Genomic DNA, 22683 nt, shown 5'->3' with positions numbered 1-22683 from the left:
GATACCCATCCCTCCACCAGTGCCCATTTTCCACCACCATGGATAATATCCTCCCCACCCCCACCCCCCCATCCCCCCCTGCCTCTGTGGCAGGGCAATCCCCTGTGTTCTCTCTCTCCTTTTGGGTGTTGTGGTCTGCAAAAGAGGCATTGAGTGGCAAACATGTTCAGTCCATAGTCCACTTTAGACATGCATCTCCCCTCCTGGGAGGGTCCTCCAACACCCTTTATTTGGTGTTCCCTTCTCTATCTGAGCTGCCCTTTCCTCTAGAATGCCCGACTGGCCACTAAGCTATGGAGTAATCCTCCTGGTGCTGATCTCAGCTATTCTTGGGTATTAATCTCATATTTTGTTACTTTATATCCCCCAGATGAATGCAATCTTTCTATGTCTATCCCTCTCTTTCTGACTCATTTCGCTTAGCATGATACTTTCCATGTTGTACCACTTGTATGTAAATTTCATGACTTCATCAAAAGCATTTGAAATTGAAATCATCCATCAAATGTACAACTGTTAATAACTCCTACACCAATCTACACTATACAGCTTTTACTTTTTTTAATAAGGAAAAATTTAAGATTTTATTTAAATTCATAGTATTACTATCCTGCACGGCAAAGCCTGGCAAGCTACCCGTGACGTATTCAATATGCCAAAAACAGTAACAAGAAGTCTCACAATCTTACTGGGTCTGCTCGAGCAAATTGATGAACAAAGGAGGACAGTGAGAGTATTACTATTATTATGATGATGATGATGATTATGATTATGATCATTATGTTTGGGGGCCATAACCAGGGGAGCTCAGTGCTAACTCCTGGGTCTGTGCTCTGGGATCACTCTTGGTGGTGTCTCGGGTACTGGGATCAAACCAGGGTTGGTTGTATAGAAGGCAAGAACTTTAACCCCTATACTATCTCTCCAGCCCATTCTCATAGTAAATGACTGAATACTTGTTTTTTGAAACAAGACATTAATAAACACAAATAATCCATATAAATTACATATGCATATTTATGTATGGTTACTACCCCAAAAAACTTATCTTGGTAATTAATGCCCAATTTTATTTACCATACTTTCTGATTCAGGACACACCAGCTAGCATTCTCTAGCATTTCTAAGGTTACACATTGATGGTATAGGGATTATAAACCAGAAATGAACGCAAAGGAGAAAGTAGTTCTGGGACTCAGGTAGAATAATACTTTATTGTTGTTTGTTTTGTGGGCCATGAAAATTGTCAAATACGGTTTAAGAGGAGGTAATTTTAGGAGCTGATTTGAGTTATAGTCAAAACATTTTGGAGAATATGACTGCTATCTTCAGATAAAAGAAAAATAAAGATGCTTGGGGGTTCCTGAGAACTGAGTAAGATCTAACATCAGGCACTAGTATCCCTCAGAAATTCCTTCCTTAATTCCTGATTGATTCTTCAAAAACTGTAAGATCAAAATCAGAACTAAGAGAAAAGAGCTTTGAATCTTCTGAAAATCTTCACCTATAAATCATAAAATCTGAATTCAGGAAGGAACATTAAAAACAGAGAAAAGCAGTGATAATTTGATGAAAGCATCCAAACATTATATTAAGGCAATGATTCTAAAATCTACAAAGACACCTTGTAAATAAAGGTTCTTCACTAATATTATAGTATCAAAGTCAAGGACTAATTTTAACCCCATCTCCATTATCAAGTTCAAGGTGTTGATGAGAGAGAGCATCTTTGTTTGATATAAAAATTCTGCATTAGGAATGAAAACAAAAAATAGCTTCAAGGATGTGTAACGTGCAGTCACAAAGGGTCCTAGACTTGATTTAATGTTCTTTGTCACCATTTTGAAATTCTTAATGGTTGAATGAGACCACATATTTTGTTTTGTAGTACATCCTGCTAATTTTGGGCAAATCAACTAACTTCTCTTCACCACAATTACAACCCTATAATGGGATAATAATACTCTTTACAATAATATACTATTTTGGTATTATACCAACAGTCAAGGTTATTCTACACTTCTCTCTAGTATATATCAACCCCTGTTGTATTAAACTTACCACTTTGAGTATGATGGGATCCTCTTTCTGACTTGGGAAGGCAACTAAATTCACAACATAGATTAATAACAGCCGGTTCTACTCAAAAAGTTTCCTGTTAGCAGGCAATAATCTACCAGTTTTTATGTATAATAAAAATTTATGGAAATCATTGAAATTCCTATAACCACTTATGTATCTACATTTATTTTGTCACTAAAATGACCCAGTTTCCATAAGACATAGGTTCAATTACAGTAAAAGTGATACCCACATCATTTGAATACCAACTTGTGATGAATATTTACAAGGCAGATTTTATTTTCATATAACACCAGGAAGCAAAATTTTCAAGCATTGTGCCACATGTAGAAAGTACTTCTTTTGGGGCTAGAGTGATAGCACAGCGGGTAGGGCGTTTTCCTTGCATGCGGCCAACCCAGGTTCAATTCCCAGCATCCCATATAGTCCCCTGGGCACTGCCAGCAGTGATTCCTGAGTGCAAAGTCAGAAGTAACCCCTATGCATCGCCGAGTGTGAGCCAAAAAGCCAAAAAAAAAAGTCCTTCTTTTAAACTTGTGAACTTGTGTATAGCCTCTGCCAACCTTGCATCTAAAATATCTATAAACAAAGAATATAAATAAAGATAAAGACAAACACACACACAAAAAATAACTTTCACCATACAGCAAGAATTAGAGAAGAAACTTCAGAGTAGAAAGTGAATAAAATTAGATTTTAAAAGAGCAAAGGCAATGAGAACCAGGCTATAAGTCTTCAGAGATATGGGAAATTTTATGTTCCTTTCTCTATTTTCTGTCATCTGTACAGAAATAAAAAATTGTACCAGTAAGAAAGTTTGACAAATCTATTGTGAATGATGCTTTTTTTGGGCAGTAGGAAAATTTCCCCCCCTGATCTATTAGTCACCACTACTTTCAAAAGATATGTGAATAAAGGAGGTCCTGGTCTTGGAAATTTTAGTTGCAGAAAAGCAGATTTAATGTGCTGATCTGTGGTGGTTTGGCATTATAGTAGTTAGACTTCTTATATAATACACACAGAGCCATTGAGAACAAGAAATTGAAGAATCTTTATACAAATACTCCTGCCCAATGGGAACAGGTCAGAAGAAAGAGTGGGGTGGGGGGTGGAGGGAGGAAGGTTATCTATATAAACATGCTACAAGACCTCAAAAAAGATGTAAAAGAAAGCAAACAGAGTAGAAATAAAAGTAACTCATGTACCCTCCTTGTGATTTCCTCTAGATTTATATTTCCAAATAGGAAAGAAATCAATAGCTACATATCAACATAAGTCTGCTAAAAACTATTATATAAATAGTAGAAAGAAAATAACATGCCAAACATTTTTAAAAAGTGTTTACTAAAAACCACTAACTAGAAAAATCATATAATTTTTAGAAAAGTATTTGCATTAATAGATTCAAGAGATGAGCCTAAAAATAGTCATAGATTAAAAGACAAAAGATATCTGGAAAATTCTTATTTTTTAAGAAAAGATTACTAGTGAAATAAAATAGTACTAAAAGGATTCTAGAACTGTTTGTTTTGGAGCCACATTCAGTGGTGATCAAGGTCTGTTCCTGGCTCTGTCTTTAGGGATCACACCTGGAGGCACAAGGGGACCATATGTGGCACCAAGGATAAAACTGCAGTTAGCTGTGTCTAAGGCAAGTGCTCTAACTACTGTGCTATTTCTCTCACCCAAGGATTATAAAACTATAATGACAGAATGAATATTATCCACAAAGTGGGGCTGGGGCTGGAAAGCAAAGAGAAAATGCTGATGCATACTGTGCTGGAGCGATAGCACAGCGGGTAGGGCGTTCGCCTTACAAGCGGCCAACATGGCCGACCCGAGTTCGATTCCTCCGCCCCTCTCGGAGAGCCCGGCAAGCTACCGAGAGTATTCGATATGCCAGACACAGTAACAACAAAGTCTCCAATGGAGACGTTACTGGGCCCGCTCGAGCAAATCGACGATCAACGGGAGGGCCTTTACTTTACTTTACTTTACTTTACTTTACTTTACTGTGATAAATTAAATCCGCGATGAGAGACAAACACCTTTAGAAGGCTGGAAAAGAGAGCTAATAGATTAAAAAGACCCTAGATCTGGAGGAGCATCACCAAGGATAATTAAAATTGTTTCTAGGAAAACACAAATGAAGAACTGAAATAGAAGTAATAATCAAAGGCAAACTTAAGGGGAAAAAACTGAACTGAAAAAAAATAAAGAGAACTAAATTTAATCATGAACCATCGATTCAAAGACACATTCTGACAAAAGTTTTCATTCTTAAATACTTTTAAAAACTTCTTCAGTATCCAGGCATAAAAACAAAAACAAATCAACATGCAAGTCAAATGAAATTAAGGCACCACTTAAAGCATAACACCTGCTTGGCCTTAAATGTTTCCTCTGTATTAGCTATTATAGAAAAACAGATTTTATGAAAGGGAGTCACATAAATCAAAGGCTATGAAAACAAGTTATTCATTAACTTCCACTAAAAATTTATAGGGCAACTTCCAACCACCAAAGATGCAAATAAAAATTAAGAATTCAAAATGTTTGACTATTGTGAACAGTGCTGCAGTGAACACGGGAGCACAAATGTCATTCTGAATAGGGTCCAGAAAAGATCTTGCTGATTCTTGTAAACTCAATTCTAAGGGGGTTTTTTTGTTTGTTTTTAGAAGCGTTCATACTGTTTCCCAAAAGTCTGATCCAGTCTAGAATCCCACGTAGAGTGGACAAGAATTCCTTTTCCCAACATTCATTCCAACACTGCTTGTTTTCACTTATTGTGAAAAGATGAAATCACGCAATTTGCTGCTATCTAGATGGAAATGGAGGGTATCATGCTGAGCAAATTCATCTGGAAGGAAAGAGGCAGGCACAGAATGATCTCTCTCACATACAGGATATAAAGAAGCACAGTATGAGAATAATAAATGGCTAAAATTCGGCAACAGAATCTAAGAACTTCTTTACAAAATCACTGCAGCAGTGAGAGATTGGGGCATGGATGTTGTTGAAGTAGTGATGGGAAGAGGAAGATCCTGAGACAATGATGGAGGGAAATGGACACTAGTAGAGGGTGTGATATTACAATGTTATATTCATGAAACCATATCATGTTGATTTTACATGGCAGTGTTGTAAAGCTGAAAATCACAGTGATTAAAATTTTTTAAAGTTTGAGTGAAAGGTAAGTCAATAATCTAAAAAGAAATAGACAGCATATCAGAGAACTATGGAAAGGGTTCAGGAGGAAGAAAATAAGAGTCAACGGAGGCCCTGAAGAACAAGAGGGCAAGTTTGATGAAGAAACAATAGTTACAAAAATCACCAATAAAACAAAGGGTAGGAGACTGGCCCTTTGTAGGAAGCTTGCCACAGTGTGGGGAGAAGGGTTAGGAAAGGGATGGGAACACAATGACAGGGGAAAGTCGTTACTCTGGATAATAATTGGATGCTAAAAGGAGGCAAAGTAGATGATACTCTATTAATAACAGTATTGGAAACTACAATACCTAAAAGGTAAAAGGAAAAAGTGCCTGCCATAGAGGCAGGCAATGTTTGTGTATGTTTATATATGTGTGTGTGGGGGGGGGGGTGGAGGGGAGGTGGCGGATAGCAGAAGAGAAAACTGGGGACATTAGTGGAGAAAAGGGGACAATGGTGAAGGAATCAGTGCTGGATTATTGTACACCTGAAACTCAATCATTAATAACTGTAGCACTGTCCTCCCGTTGTTCATCGATTTGCTCGAGTGGGCCCAGTAATGTCTCCATTGTGAGACTTGTTGTTAATATATATAGAATACATCATGGGCAGCTTGCCAGGCTTTGCTGTGCAGGCAAGATACTCTCGGTAGCTTGCCAGGCTCTCCCAGAGGGGTGGAGGAATCGAACCCTGGTCAGCCGGGTCAGTCTCGTGCAGGCAAACGCCCTATCTGCTGTGCTATCGCTCCAGCTATCGCTTCATATTGCTTGTTATATAGCTTCATATAGACTATATAACAATAATTAAGAGATGAATGTTTATATAAGTGAAATAGGGAATGGAGAAAGGAAACATTACGTTTATTCCTTCCCTTCCCTTTGTTACTGAGATGACCAGAGCTTGCATATACCTGGTTGTGATGCTTGTGTGCACTTTGACTGCTGAGCTCACAGGAGACTTAACAATAGTTGGCTGCCTGAAGGGGCTGTTCTGGGGATCAAATTCAAGGCCTACCACTGAGTTCTCAAGTGCCCCCGGATGTAGTGTTACGGGTACATTTCAAACTATATTTTTATAGTAACATAACAACTATAGTTCAAACCTTTTTTTTTTTAACTAAAAGACAACTTCTGGTTAAAAAATGGCAAATTGAATGTATAAATTATCTATGAGCTTCAGGAAGGTATACAGCAGTGCCTGGGAAAAGAAGGATTTTTGTTAAGAAAAGAACAGATTCACAAAGACCCAAAAAACAAGTGAAGACAGCCTGCGCTTTTTGGAGGCTGGTTAGCAGAACAGGAAGTTGGCTTCTATACCCAGCAGAGAATGCTCAGAGCATTAAACAATTCCAGAGAGACTACAGAGCAGGAATTAGGCTACAAAAGAGCAACCTCTGTTCAGAGACCTAGGGATTAGCATGTGCAAGGCCTCATGGTTGCTAAGTGGCAAAATAACCAAGACACCAACTTTGTGCAGCACTAACTCTAGTATCAGTTGTCAAATGCCACAGAATCAGCGTGAATTTTTTTTCTTGCCTAGGAAAGTCATGGTTTTCCACTCTTTGTTTGGGCATATGAACCTTTCAGAGCTATCAAACCTGAAAATTAGAAGAGAAAGCTAGTAAAAACTACCACCCACTGAATCTGCTTTATCATCCTTACACCACACAGCTGAAAGGGTGCTTTGTTCAACAAAAGACTACTAAAATGTGTCATAGAATCAGGAAATCAGTGATGAGATCTTGCGTTCTGCTGCCAAATATACCCAAATACCTCAGGTATCTTAATCTACAGATGAAGTGTAAGAAGGGAAAAGAGTTCACCTCAGCACACCTTTCTGAACAGAACAGGTGTATGTGTTCCTGTTATTTAGATTTATAGAGTGCTTCCTCTGTGCCACGGGCTGTTGGAAGTACTTAACAAGTAGGTGAACCTATTGCCTACAGCAAGGTAGGGATTATAATCACCATTCCTTCTGTATTTCCCAGGGAGGAAACAAGTGCAGAGTGAGCCAATAAATTGTCAGAGGTCACACAGTAAGAAGGAGCTGTCTCTACTATCCCAGCTCTTACCAATCAGGCCATCCCTTCATCCCTCCATCTCTCTCTCTCTCTCTCTCTCTCTCCTTTTGGCAGCAGCAGGCCTGATAAATTTCCTGTTATCATACTAAAATTTCTGGTATGCTGACTTTCAAAATACCTGAATAAAGCTTCAACAGAAGACTCACTAGGTGTTACTCACCTAAGGAACCTCTCTAAGACAGAATTCAGATATAAAGTAATGAAGAAGTTCAATGAATTCAATGAAACAGTGAGACAGATATCCAGTAACATGAGAGAAACAATTGAGAAATTACAGGAAGAAATGAGAGCAGAAACTGGAAAGCTACGCACAGAAATGTCATGAATAAATGATTCCATAGATGAAATAAAAAACTCAGTTTGTGCCCTCAATAGTAGATGACTATAGCTGAAGACAAAATCAGTGAGCTGGAATATCAGCTGCACGAAGACAACAGCAACAACAAACAATGGCAAGAGACCTCAAAATAGCTCTAGAGCAAATCAGGGTCCTAGGAGGTGATTCCAAGAGGAACAACATTAGAATCATAGGAGTACCAGAAGCTCAGGAAAACAATCCCAATGAAAAAGCCACGGTTAAACAAATCATTGCTGAAAAATTCCCACAGCTGGACAATGCAGCTATTCAAGTTCAAGGAGCCCGAAGGGTGCCAGCTAAAAAAGAACCTAACAAAAACACTCTAAGACAAATCATAGTTAGAACCATGGAAGCGCAGATAGAGACACAATACTGCAAGTAGCAAGATCAAAGAAGGAAATCACATACAAAAGAACACCCCTTAGATTCACAGCAGACTTATCATAGGAAACCCTTCTATCCGAAGGCAATGGTGGGATATAGTGAAGAAAACTCACTGAAATGAATGCTTCTCCAAGAAAACTCTATCCGGCTAAACTCTCAATCAAACTCGAAAAAACAGTACACTATTTTCTGGATATACAGCAGCTCAGGAACTTCAGAGACTCAAAACCAAACCTAAAATAAGGGATAAAGGGGCTACCATAAGACAGGACAAACCCTACAAATACAGCAAACCCTTATAGAAAGATGACCAAAACCCCTTAACAATAATGTCTCTCAATGTCAAAGATCTAAATTCACCAATTAAGAGACAGAGTGGCAAAATGGATTCAGAGACAGAACCCAACATTCTGCTGCCTACAAGAAACTAATCTGAACAATCAGAGCAAACACAGACTCAAAGTTAAAGGATGGAAAATAATCCTGCAAGCAAAGAGAACCCTGAAAAAAGCTGGGGTGGTCATACTAGTACCCAACAACATATACTTCAGGTTGAAAAAGATTAGAAGGAACAGCAAAGGCCATTTTCTATTCATCAAAGGATATGTAAAAAAGGAAAAAATCACTCTTAAATGTATACACACGTAAAGAGGGAACAGCTAAATATTTAAAACAACTGCTAACAGAGTTTAAGGAGGACATTGCTAGCAACACAATAGTAGTCGGAGGCTTCAACATTACCTTATCACCTCTAGATAGATCAACAAGAACAAAACACAGCAAGGAAACATTGGCTTTGAAGGAAGAAATAAAAGTGAGAGGGTTTATAAACCTATACAGGGTTTCACACCCCCCCAAAAAGGAAATACACATTCTTCTCCAGTGCACACAGAACATTTCCCAAAATGTGCTAGGCCACAAAACATACCTCAATAGAATCAGGAAGACAGAAATAGTATCAACAATCTTTTCAGACCACAATGCACTGAGAATAGAAGTGAACCACACACAGACACAGAGAACCAAATCAAATACCTGGAAATGAAACAACTCAATGTTGAACAATGAATGGGTGAGAAAGGAAGTCAAGGACGAAATCAAAAGATACCTGGAAAAAAATGAGAATGAAGCCACGAGCTACAAGAACCTATGGGATGCAGCTAAAGCCGAGTTAAAGGGAAAATTTATACCTCTGCAAGCATTTCTCAGGTAGGAAGAAAGGGCTCACATAAACAACCTGACTTCACAGCTCAAGATCTTCAAAAAGGATCAACAAAGGGAGCCAAAATTGGCAGAAGGAAAGAGATCATAAAACATAGAGCAGAAATCAACGACATGGAAACCCAAAAAACAATCCAGAAGATCAATGAAACTAGCCTTCCCCAAGTTCAAACCCTACTACAAAGCAGTAATAATTAAAACAGCATGATACTGGAACAAAGGCAGACCTGCAGACCAATGGAACAGAGTTGGATATACTGACATATCTCCCAAACATATGATCATCTAATCTTTGATAAGGGAGCAAAAAATGTGAAGTGGAGCAAGGAAAGCCTTTTTAACAAATTGTGCTGGCAAAATTGGACAACTACATGCACAAAATGGGCTCAGATCTCTGCCTAACACCATGTACAAAAGTAAGACCAAATGAATTAAAGACCTCAACATCAGGCCAAATCCATAAGGTACATTGACGACAGAGTTGGCAAAACCTTCCATGACATTGAAGTTAATGGTATCTTCAAAGATGTCATCCACTGGCCAAGCAAGTGAAAACAGAGATAGACAAATGGAACTATCTTAAACTAAGAAGCTTCTGCACCTCAAAAGAAACAGTGACCAGAATACAAAGACAGTCTACAGAATGGGAAAGGATATTCGCCCAGTACCCATCGAACAAGGGGTTGATATCAAGGATATACAAAGTACTGGTTGAACTCCACAAGAAGAAAACATCCAACCCCATTAAAAGATGGGGCGATAAAATGAACAGTAACGCCACTGATGGCGCCGCGAGCCGGGTCCGAGAGTGCCATCATGAATTCTGGAGTCGCAATGAGATTCGACAGCGACGCCGCTGCCGCCGCCGCCGAGCTGAGCGAGGTCCCCCGAGATGCCTGAAGAGAAGCAGTTTTGAGTGTCTGCCCTGCCCTCTTCACTCCTGACCTGACCGCGGCGCCCATCTCATCTTAATTCCAGGTCAGCACAGGTGCCAGCTCGCGACCCTGGGACCTCCATCTTTCCCTGCAGGACCCCAGGTGTCCCCCAAGATGCCTGAAGAGAAGCAGTTTTGAGCGTCTGCCCTGCCCTCTTCACTCCTGACCTGACCGCGGCGCCCATCTCATCCCAAACCCAGGGTTCTGTAGTGGCGTGGCCTCCTCAAAAGTGGGCGTGGCCTCAAAAGTGGGCGTGGCTTAATTTCCAGCGGGCCAACACTCACGCGGCCGCAGGTTGTTTTCCCATACTAAGGAACCTAGTCCCCAAGGAATCTAGTAACCCAACCTACTCAGCAATATGAAGAAACAAAGAAAATCTCCACCACAAGGGGAGAACAACGAAAACAATCTAGACCATTCTGTCAATACAGCTCACCTAAGGGACCTCTCTGACATAGAATTCAGATACGAAGTCATCAAGATGTTCAATCAACTCAATGAAACAGTCAGACAGACAGCCAGTAACACCACAGAAAAAATCGACAAATTACGAGAAGAAATGAGGGCAGAAATGTCACGATTAAAAGATTCCATAGATGAAATGAGAAACTCAGTTTCTTCTCTTAAAAATAGAATGACCACAGCTGAAGAGAGAATCAGTGACCTGGAAGATCAGCTGCAACAAGCCAACACGCAACAACAAACAGTGGCAAGGGACCTCAAAATGGCTCTACAGAGAATCAGAGTCCTAGCAGTTGATTCCAAGAGGAACAATATTAGAATCATGGGACTACCTGAACCTCAGGGAAACAATCCCAACGAAAAAAACACCGTCAAACAAATCATTGCTGAAAACTTCCCAGAGCTGCACAATGCAGCCATTCAGGTTCAAGGAGCCCGAAGGGTGTCAGCTAAAAGAGACCCTAACAAAAACACTCCAAGACATATCATAGTTAGAATGATCGATACTGCCGATAGAGACACAATACTGCAAGCAGCAAGAGCAAAGAAGGAAATCACATACAAAGGAGCATCCCTTAGATTCACAGCAGACCTATCAGAGGAAACCCTACAAGCCCGAAGGCAGTGGCGAGATATAGTCAAAAAACTCACGGAAATGAATGCTTCCCCAAGAATACTCTATCAGGCTAACCTCTCCCTCAAAATCGAAGGAACAGTACACTATTTTATAGATAAACAGCAGCTCAGGAACTTCATAGACTCAAAACCAAACCTAAAGCAAGGCCTAAAGGGGCTACTATAAGAAAAGACAAACCCTACAACCACAACACACCCGCACAGAAAGATGACACAAAACCCCATAACCATTCTCTCTCTCAATGTCAACGGTCTAAATTCACCAGTTAAGAGACACAGAGTGGCAAAATGGATACAGAGACAGAACCCAACATTCTGCTGCCTACAAGAAACTCACCTCAACAGCCAGAGCAAACACAGACTCAAAGTCAAAGGATGGAAAACAATCCTGCAAGCACACAACTCCCTCAAAAAAGCTGGGGTGGCCATACTAGTATCCGACAACATTAATTTCACCTTGAAAAAGATTAGAAGGGACAGTGAAGGCTATTTTCTCTTCATCAAGGGATACGTACAATAGGAAGAAATCACACTCTTAAATGTATACGCACCTAATGAGGGAACAGCTAAATATTTAAAACAACTGCTAACAGATTTTAAGGAGGATATCACAACCAACACAATAGTACTTGGAGACTTCAACATCGCCTTATCACCTCTGGATAGATCAACAAGAACAAAACCCAGCAAGGAATTATTGGCTTTGAAAGAAGTAATAGAAGAGAAAGGGCTTATGGACTTATACAGGGCTTTACATCCCAAAAAGAAAGTATACACATTCTTCTCCAGCGCGCACGGAACATTTTCCAAAATAGACCATGTGCTAGGACACAAAACATACCTCAACAGAATCAAGAAGATAGAAATAGTATCAGCCATCTTTTCAGACCATGATGCACTGAGGATAGAAGTGAATCACACACAGACACGGAGAACCAAATCAAACACCTGGAAATTAAACAACTCGATGCTGAACAATGAGTGGGTCAGGAACGAAGTCAAGGATGAAATCAAAAGATACCTGGAAACAAATGAGAATGAAGACACAAACTTCCAGAACTAATGGGATGCAGCGAAAGCTGTATTAAGGGGAAAATTTATAGCTCTGCAAGCCTATCTTAAGTCGATAGAAACGATGCACATAAACAATTTGACCTCACAGCTCAAGACCTTAGAAAAGGATCAACAGAAAGAGCCTAAATCAGGCAGAAGGAAAGAGATCATAAAACTTAGAGCAGAAATCAACGACATGGAAAACAAAGAAACAATCCGAAAGATCAATGAAACCAAGAGCTGGTTCTTCGAGAAAATAAATAAGATAGATAAACCACTAGCAACACTCACAAAGAAACAGAGAGAGAGAACCCTAATAAATCGAATCAGAAATAAGAATGGGGATATCACAACAGAAACTAAAGAAATTCAAGAGATCATCAGAGACTACTTTGAAAGTCTTATGCCACGAAACACGAGAACCTGGAAGAAATGGATAAATTCCTGGATTCCTACCATCTCCCAAAGCTGAATCAAGAAGATATAGAGTACCTGAATAGACCTATTCACATCAAGGAAATTGAAACTGTAATCAAAAGTCTTCCCAAAAACAAAAGCCCAGGCCCAGACGGATTTACTAGCGAATTTTTCCAAACATTTAAAGAGGACCTATTGCCAATTCTTCTCAAGCTTTTCCAGGAAATTGAAAAAACAGAAACTCTCCCAAACAGCTTCTATGAAGCCCATATCTCTCTAATACCAAAAGGAAACAAAGACACCACAAGAAAAGAAAACTACAGGCCAACATCCCTGATGAACACGGATGCGAAGATTCTCAACAAAATACTAGCCAATAGAATACAACAACTCATCAAAAAGATCATACATCATGACCAAGTGGGATTCATCCCAGGGATGCAAGGATGGTTCAACATTCGGAAATCAATCAACATAATCCATCATATCAACAAAAGAAAAGACAAAAATCATATGATCATATCAATAGACGCAGAGAAAGCTTTTGACAAGATCCAGCACCCATTCATGATGAAAACCCTTGCCAAAATGGGGATAGAGGGGACTTTCGTCATTATAGTTAAAGCCATCTACCACAAACCTACAGCAAACATCATCCTCAATGGGGAAAAACTGAGACCCTTCCCCCTAAGGTCAGGGACGAGACAAGGATGCCCACTTTCTCCACTACTGTTCAATATAGTACTGGAAGTACTTGCCATAGAGATTAGGCAAGAAAAAGATATTAAGGGCATCCAGATAGGGAAAGAAGAAATTAAGCTCTCACTATTCGCAGATGACATGATACTATACTTAGAGAACCCTAAAACCTCTACCAAGAAACTCCTAGAAACAATAGGCTTGTATAGTAAAGTGGCAGGCTATAAAATCAATACCCAAAAATCCATGGCATTCCTATACGCAAATAGTGAAAGAGAAGCAAGTGACATCAAGAAAACAATCCCATTCACAATTGTGCCCCAGAAAATCAAGTATCTAGGAATCAGCTTAACTAAGGAAGTAAAGGACCTGTACAAAGAAAACTATAAAACGCTACTTCAGGAAATAAAAGAGGACACGAGGAAATGGAAAAATATCCCCTGTTCATGGATGGGGAGAATCAACATCATCAAAATGGCAATACTTCCCAAAGCACTGTACAAATTCAATGCAGTCCCTATAAGGATACCCATGACATTCTTCAAAGAAATGGAGCAAACACTCCTGAAATTTATATGGAACAATAAGCCCCCACGAATAGCTAAAGCAATTCTTGGGAAAAAGAAAATGGGAGGAATCAACCTCCCTAACTTCAAACTCTACTACAAGGCAGTAATAATTAAAACAGCATGGTACTGGAACAAAAGCAGAGCTGCAGACCAATGGAACAGAGTTGAATATACTGACATTTCCTCCCAAACATATAATCATCTAATTTTTGATAAGGGGGCAAGAAAAGTGAAATGGAGCAGGGAAAGCCTCTTCAATAAACTGTGCTGGCAAAATTGGACGGCTACATGCAAAAAAGTGGGCTCAGATCTCTGCCTAACACCATGCACAAAAGTAAGATCAAAATGGATTTATGACCTCAACATCAGACCAGAATCCATAATATTTATTGAAGACAAAGTCGGCAAAACTTTCCATGATATTGAAGCTAATGGTATCTTCAAAGATGTCACGCCACTGGCCGAGCAAGTGAAAACAGAGATAGATAAATGGGACTATCTTAAACTAAGAAGCTTCTGCATCTCAAAAGAAACATTGACCAAAATACAAAGACAGCCTACAGAATGGGAAAGGATATTCACCAAGTACACATCCGAAAAGGGGTTGATATCAAGGATATACAAGGTACTGGTTAAACTCCACAAAAAGAAATCACCCAACCCCATCAAAAAATGGGGTGAGGAAATGAACAGAAACTTTCGCAAAGAAGAATTCGAATGGCAAAAAGACACATGAGAAAATGCTCTACATCACTAATCATCACAGAGATGCAGATCAAAACCACAATGAGATATCATTTCACACCACAGAGACTGGCCCACATCCACAAGAACAAAAGCAACCGGTGCTGGCGTGGATGTGGCGAGAAAGGGACCCTCCTTAACTGCTGGTGGGAATGCCGGCTGGTCCAACCCTTTTGGAAAACAGTATGGACGACTCTCAAAAAATTAGAATTTGATCTGCCATTTGACCCAGCTATAGCACTCCTGGGAATATATCCCAGAGAGACAAAAAGGTATAGTCGAAGTGACATCTGCAATTGTTTGTTCATTGCAGCACTCTTTACAATAGACAGAATCTGGAAAAAACCTGAGTGCCCAAGAACAGATGACTGGTTAAAGAAACTTTGGTACATTTACACAATGGAGTACTATGTAGCTGTTAGAAAAGATGAAGTTATGAAATTTACATACAAGTGGTACTACATGGAAAGTATCATGTTAAGCAAAATGAGAAAGAGCGGGATAGACACAGAAAGATTGCATTCATCTGGGGAACATAAAGCAACAAAAAGGGAGATTAACACCCAGGAATGGCTGAGATTAGTACCAAGAATTTTGCTCCATGAATGGAAGGCCAGCCACAGGCTCTAGGTGAAAAGGAAGCTCAGATAGAGAAGAGAGTACCAAATGAAGGGTGTTGTGAGGGCCCTCCCAGGGTGGGAGAAGCATGCTAAAAGTAGTCGATAGACCAAACATGATTGCCACTCAATGCCTCTCTTGCAAAACACAGTACCCAAAAGAAGAGAGAGAGAACAAGGGGGAATACCCTGCCACAGAGGCAGGATGGGACGGGTGGTGGGGGGGATGAGGGTTGGGGGGGATGCTGGGACCCGTGGGGATGGATGACGGGCACTGGTGGAGGGATGGGTACTTGATCATTGTATAACTGAAACCCAAGCACAAAATTTGTAAGCCTATAACTGTACCTCATGGTGTTTCACTAATAAAAAAAGAAAAAAAAAAGAAATGAACAGTAACTTTCTCAAAGAAGAAATCCAAATGGCAAAAAGGCACATGATAAAATGCTCTACATCACTAATAATCAGGGAGATGCAGATCAAAACCACAATGAGATATCATCTCACTCCAGAGATACTGGCACACATCCAAAAGAACAAAAGCAACCGGTGTTGGCACAGATGTGGTGAGAAAAGGACCCTCCTTCACTGCTGGTGGGAATGCCAACTGGTTCAGCCCTTTTGGAATGCAGTATGGACGATTCTCAAAAAATTAGAAATTGAGCTCCTATTTGACCCAGCAATAACACTCCTGGGAATATATCTCAGAGAGGCAAAAAAGTATAGTCGAAGTGGCATCTGCACTTGCTTGTTCACTGCAGCACTATTTACAATAGTCAGAATCTGGAAAAAACCTGAGTGCCCGAAAACATATGACTGGTTAAAGAAACTTTGGTACATGTATACAATGGAGTACTATGTACCTATTAGAAAAGATGAAGTCATGAAATTTACAAGTGGTACTACATGGAAAGTATCATGCTAAGCAAAATGAGTCAGAAAGAGAGGGAAAGACATAGGAAGACTGCATTCATCTGGGGAACATAAAGTAACAAGATAGGAGACTAACACCCAAGCATAGGCAAGATAAGTACCAGGAGGTTTACTCCATGGCTTGGAGACCTGCTGCACATGCTAGGGAAAAGGCAGCTCAGATAGAGAAGGGAGCTCCAAATAAAGGGTGTTGGGAGGATCCTCCGAGGATGGGATATGCATGCTGTAAGTGGACTGTGGACCGAACAAGATTGCCACTCAATGCATCTTTTGCAAACCACAGCACCCAAAAGGGGAGAGAGAACAGGAGGGAATGTCCTGCCACAGAGGCAGGGTGAGATGGGGTGGATCAGGGGTGGGAGGGATACTGGGATCAGTGGTGGTGAAGAATAGGCACTGGTGGAGGGATGGGTACTCGATCATTGTACAACTAAAACCCAAGCACAAAAATTTGTAAGTCTACAACTGTACCTCATGGTATTTCTCTAATAAAATTTTTTTTTAAAAAAGCATAGTCGAAATGAAAGAAAAATAAATAAAAAAGTAAATGATGTTCTTGCCAAAAAATAAATACAGCCTCAATAGAAACATATTATATTAATTTTTAAAACTTTTTAGTCAAATACGACTTGGTTTATTAGAGTCCTTTCAAAGCTGATCCTGTATTCCTCACATATTCATTTTCACAGAATTTTGAATTGAAGTGGTTTTGAAAGATAGCAAGAGCCATCTTTTTGAAGTAAACAACAGTATTTTTATTTACTAGCACTTCATTGAGGACTATTTTATTTCAAAATAGCAAGAATTGCATTTCTTCCATGTTTACTTCATGTTGGAAACAAACTAAGATATTTCAAACGTTTTCCTTACTCCTTTGAAGGATACATTTTGAATAATTAACACATGGTGATCTATACAATTATTTGCATATTATTCACATATTAACTGTTGTTTACATAATTATTCATAGTGTGATTTTAGACATTTTCAGAATTTCACCACACAGTTTCTTCTTTCCTTCACGAGGGTTCCCTACCACCCATCTCCCTACACTCCCAGCCTGCCACCTTGGTAGGCAGATTTTAAAGTTTGGTTGTTGAAGTTTGGATCTCTTGTTTTGCATGTTGCTGACTCTGTAGTATGAGTATGTACAATATCCCTTTACACCACCAATATATTCCAATCCCCTTAACTCCTACTTTTCCTCTAATTTCTTTACTTCTCTGACCTTCTCTCCCTAACTCTAGAGCAAAGAGTGATTTAGGCACCCACCCCCACTTTCAAACATTACATTCCATTGTCCAATTATTCTACATACCACATATAAGATCATCATGTGTCTGACCTTCTTCTAGCTTATTTCCTTTAACATGATATTTTCTAGTTCCATCAATGTTGCAGCAAATTGCATAATTTTATCTTTCCTTAAAGCTGCATGTATTCCATTGTATATATAAAAGGTAAAGTAAAGGTCCTCCTGTTGATCGTCGATTTGCTCGAGCGGGCCCAGTAACGTCTCCATTGGAGACTTTGTTGTTACTGTGTCTGGCATATCAAATACTCTCGTAGCTTGCCGGGCTCTCCGTATATATAAAATATATATATATATACTATATATTCATGATTCACTTATTTATTATTTAACATCTAGGTTGATTCCATGGCTTAACTATTTTACTAGGTGCCTCAATGAATAATGGTGAGCATATATCTTTTTGGATGTTAGTCTCCTATCTTGTTACTTTATGTTCCCCAGATGAATGCAGTCTTCCTATGTCTGTCCCTCTCTTTCTGACTCATTTTGTTTAGCATGATACTTTCCATGTCGTACCTCTTGTATGTAAATTTCATGACTTCATCTTTTCCCGGAAGAGAACAGCGCAGAGTCTCCTGCCCCCGTGCCTGGCTGTCCTCACCAGGGCCCCTTAGAGGGGAGCAGGTTGAGTTTTCCTCCCCGCCCGGACCAAGGCTCGGGCAGCAGAAGACCTCCAGAACTAGCCACCACCATGCTGAGAACACTCTCCGCACACATGAAGGTACCGGCAGAGGAACAAAGGTACATGGGTCCTGGGGCTGAGATCTCCAAGCCTACTCGGATCGGGGCTGAGCATCCTCCACCCAGATCCTCCAGATTCCAGTAGGCAGGGGTCACACCCACCGACTGGCCCCCTGGCACCATGTAATCCCATCAACGGCCAAGACTCAGAGACTATAAAACCCAGCTTATATAGCAACATCTTATCATCTCATTCCTACTTTGGACATACTGGCAGGCTACCGAGTGTAACCTGCCCACATGGCAGAGTCTGGCAAACTCCCCGTGGCATACCCAATATGCCAAATACCAGTAACAATGAAGGGTCTCATTCTCCTAACTCTGAAAGAGCCTTGAATATGGCACTTTTTAAAAAAATCTCAGGGCTAGGACGAAGGAGACGTTACTGGGGCCTGCTCGAGGCAATCAACGGATAACACCTTTTCTAATAGCTACATAGTACTCCATTGTGTAGATGTACCAAAGTTTCTTTAACCAGTCATATGTTTTCGGGCACTCAAGTTTTTTCCAGATTCTGGCTATTGTAAATAGTGCTGCAGTGAAGAAACAAGTGCAGATGTCACTTCGACTATACTTTTTTGCCTCTCTGGGATATATTCCCAGGAGTGGTATTGCTGGGTCAAATAGGAGCTCAATTTTTAATTTTTTGAGAATCGTCCATACTGCATTCCAAAAGGGCTGAACCAGTCGGCATTCCTACCAGCTGTGAAGGAGGGTCCCTTTCTCACCACATCCATGCCAACACCGGTTACTTTTGTTCTTTGGGATGAGTGCCAGTCTCTGTGGTGTGAGATGGGAAGAGATTTTTGTCCCCCTCCAACTAATTACTGCCTCTTTAACACAAATATTAAAACTTAAATTTCATTGTAAATAATGTTATTCTGCAGTTCTGTCTTCTATCACATACACAAAGTCAGTGGAACTGCTCTGGAAGTTGTTATCTCCATTTCAGTCCCTATTCTATACCAATGCAAAAAAGCAAATAAGAATTTCTCTATAGAAGGCTGTTCTCTTCCCCTATTATTATAAAGCACACTCAAAATGAAATGGTTCTGTAAGACTTCTCTCTAGAATTGGGTCATGAATGCATGCTGCTTTCCTAAGTAAAAAACAGTTCTCTTCAGGCAGGGATTTTATGTATATTTTATTTGAACATCATTATATTTCTATACATGTAAATTACAGGAATAATGTCCCATTTTTTTAAATTTCCTTTACTCCAGATTGTTCATAACATTAACAACTCCTAAAAGCCTTTCTACAATCTGTTTTTACAGATAAGAAAACTGGGTCCAGAAAGTTTCAACTTGCATGCACTTATTGGTAAGTTGATGAAAGAAAACAGCCCTTCCTAATCTCACAATAGATCTCTGTCTACATATAGAGTCTCTGTGGTTTTAAAACGGGAAAGGATAACCATTTCAGAAGTTTGAGAATTCTCAGGAGATGCCTGATATACTGCCCATTACGTGAGGAGGGCATATTAAGTTCACCAGTGAATGGACATTGAATTGCAAAAATTAACCTAACAACCAAACCTTACTTTTACAAATTCAGGGTTACAGACTTCTATTTATATTTGGGTGACTGGTTGATTGGAAGAATTTTTAGATTATAGAACAAAATAAACCCCTTAAATTATTTTGCATTTAGTAAGATTCCAAAGCATTAGACATCACTTAACCACATTGATGTTTCAGTTTTATTTTTTTTCCCACAGGATTTTGGCGAAACAGATCTAGTGTTCTTTACACACTAATTTTAAGTAAGTGGTAAACTGAAAATCTTAGTCAACTAGCTGAAAGGTTTCATTTGAGAACAATTGTTAAAAGATGTAACACATGTTAAAAACTGTTCCTGAGTCACTACAACTTTATTACTCTTAGTAGAAATACTTCACCTGTGAAGGATATAGAAAATCAATACTTTTCTGAAAAACATCAAAAATATATTGAATGAAATAAAGGTTGTAAAGATTTCTTTTCTTAAAAAAAACTCTGGTACGAATATAAATTCCTAGAACAGGTTTCGAACTTTCATTAGTTTAAGAGTTCAAAGAGTACTCTAGTCAGGAGAAAATATGTTACTCATTCTATGCAACAATTATGCAGAGTGGAGTTTCAAGCCTCAAAGAAAACATTTCCTAAAATTATTTTAACCCATTAATAATTAACTCTGTGACTCCAAATAGCTGTTTTACTTGTTAAAGATCTGGATGTTTCCATGTTTGAAAAGCAACATCTTAATACAAAGTCACTGAGATTGGAGGTAAACTGAACCTATTTACTTTTCAGTCTCAGGTTAAATGGAAAATTAAATTGAGCAGAAGACACTTCACCAAATTAAGAGAGGAAATTACATAATTTATTGATTATATGCAAAGAGCGATAGCACAGCGGTAGGGCGTTTGCCTTGCATGCAGCCAACATGGCCGACCCGAGTTCGATTCCTCCGCCCCTCTCGGAGAGCCCGGCAAGCTACCGAGAGTATCTCGCCCACACGGCAGAGCCTGGCAAGCTCCCCGTGACGTGTTCGATATGCCAAACACAGTAACAACAAAGTCTCCACTGGAGATGTTACTGGGCCCACTCAAGCAAATAGATGAACGATGGGAGGACAGTGACCGTGATATGTGCAAAGAAATGATGCATATTTTATGAATATCTATTCAAAAAACATGCATACACACATATATAATATAGAAATTAGAGAGTGAGATACAAACACAAAATTCAGGACAGAGAATACCTCTGGAAGATGTTAAGAGAACCTTATGTCAGGGAATATCAGAAATTTGAGCTACATTGGTAATATTTCAGTCACTTAAATAGACTGAAAGAGCTGAGTGGATCTTTGTTATATAATGCTTTATATTTTAAAATAATTCATTATTTTAAAAAGTAGCATGGATAAGTATTATACTCATGAAAACTTACTACCTGTGTCTTTTTCTTCTCTTCCACCTAAAGATTTGCTTTTGATGCCATAACCTGAAGTACCCTTTTCTCGTTAATTTCTCTCTTTTCCTGCCATTAAATTTAGCCTTAAAGGGCTAAAATTCCATCGGAATAACTTAGACATTATATTTACTTCATACAGTTCTGATTTTACTGTGTCAGTTACTGTTTCTTTAAATGAGATCATAAGATCTATTAACAGGTTTTACTGTTTCTTCACTCTTTTGTTTTGATTTTTGGTCTTTCGGACTCAGCTATGCTCAGGGCTTACTCCTGGCTCTTTACTCAGGGATCACTTCTGGTAGTGCTCAAGGTAGTGCTCCTATTGGTGCTCAAGGAATCAAATGTGGTACCAGGGAGAGAATCCAGATCAGTTGCTTACAAGGCAATCACCTAACCTCTGTTGCATCTCTCTACCCATCTTCTCAATTCTTAACTAGATTCTTCCACTTTTCTCCAAATTGTCCCCTCTTTCAAGACTAATAGAGAATTCAACATTGTTCCTTCTCATTAATTTTTCCATCTCTAGTAGCAGTCTTTTAGAATCTACTCAAAGTACAATTGCCAAAATTCAGTGACCACAAATTACACATCCATTTAGTCATTCTGCCTATAAAATCTCTCTAATTACTCTTAGAATTCCCCTGAATGTGGAAAAAGCTTATAATTTTGCTCTTAACGTCCATTTATTCTCAATTTTGAATAGTCATCATTTATAGAAATTACATTTGTTTGATCATTCTTCGTATATCTTTCATTACTCCTAGAAATAACTAAATGAACATTTTTCAACCTACTCTTGGGTTAAGAACTTTTAAAAAATAAATGAAAAATAGGATTATTCTTGGATACCTAAAAATAAATTTAATCAATGACTTTGGAGCACATATTTGCAAATGTCACTCTTCATAAGTGTGTGTTTTAGGTAAAAGCAGCCAAACATTTATTATCTTCTAGAGTCAAATTAATGTTGTGTCCCTTAATGTTGGGTTTTTATACATATCCAATGTAAAAATTTTTGCTTTTATCTGAAAGTCTTAAGAGGATAAAATTCTGTATACATGGCACTGATACTGTGATTGTGTGGCAAGTAAGAAAATGGTAACTAGAGACGCGGCAATGAATCCTGGTAGAAAGCAGCTTCCCAGAGATCCCTCTGGACCCTGTGCCAAGCAGATTTCACTGGGATACCTCAAATGAAATAGGTGTTCCAGCTCCGCCCACTCCCGATGAACCCTGGGTGGCCACAAGCTTTCAGAAGAAAAAC

General features: G+C 39.3%; 1 protein-coding gene across 1 annotated transcript in view; it reads right to left on the bottom strand.

The window, feature by feature from the left end:
- Positions 1-22683, bottom strand: part of CERS6 (ceramide synthase 6) — a 350871-nt gene that overhangs the window by 159084 nt on the left and 169104 nt on the right. The gene's annotated exons all lie outside the window — the stretch shown is intronic.

The sequence above is a fragment of the Sorex fumeus genome, unplaced genomic scaffold (genome assembly GCF_029834395.1).
Source record: "Sorex fumeus unplaced genomic scaffold, SorFum_2.1 ptg000009l, whole genome shotgun sequence".
NCBI classification, from domain to species: domain Eukaryota; kingdom Metazoa; phylum Chordata; class Mammalia; order Eulipotyphla; family Soricidae; genus Sorex; species Sorex fumeus.
Note: the sequence above shows the minus strand (reverse complement) of the source record. Positions and strands in the feature narration are given on the sequence as shown.